We start from the raw sequence: 292 nt of genomic DNA, 5'->3' as shown, positions 1-292 counted from the left end.
CATACCATACAATTCTTATGTATTTATATATTTAACACCTAAAGTTTGATATTTACATTTATAATATTTTTTGTGTTATAAATCTATACATGAAAATGTGTATTTCACTTAAAAAAATTAATAACCGTGCTATTTTTTATTTAATATTAAAATTTTATGTTATTGATGTTTTGTTTTGTTGATTCTTTTATGGGAAACATACAAAATATGTTCAGTATGTTTTAGGGCCCGTTTGGGGCAGCTTATAAGTGTGGGCGGCGTTTTGAAAACGCCGCCATACCGTTTGGTTCGC

Source organism: Phalaenopsis equestris, unplaced genomic scaffold (genome assembly GCF_001263595.1).
Source record: "Phalaenopsis equestris unplaced genomic scaffold, ASM126359v1 Scaffold000741, whole genome shotgun sequence".
In the NCBI taxonomy this organism is placed as follows: Eukaryota; Viridiplantae; Streptophyta; class Magnoliopsida; order Asparagales; family Orchidaceae; genus Phalaenopsis; species Phalaenopsis equestris.
The sequence above is the reverse complement of the archived record's forward strand: the minus strand, read 5'-3'. Positions refer to the sequence as shown.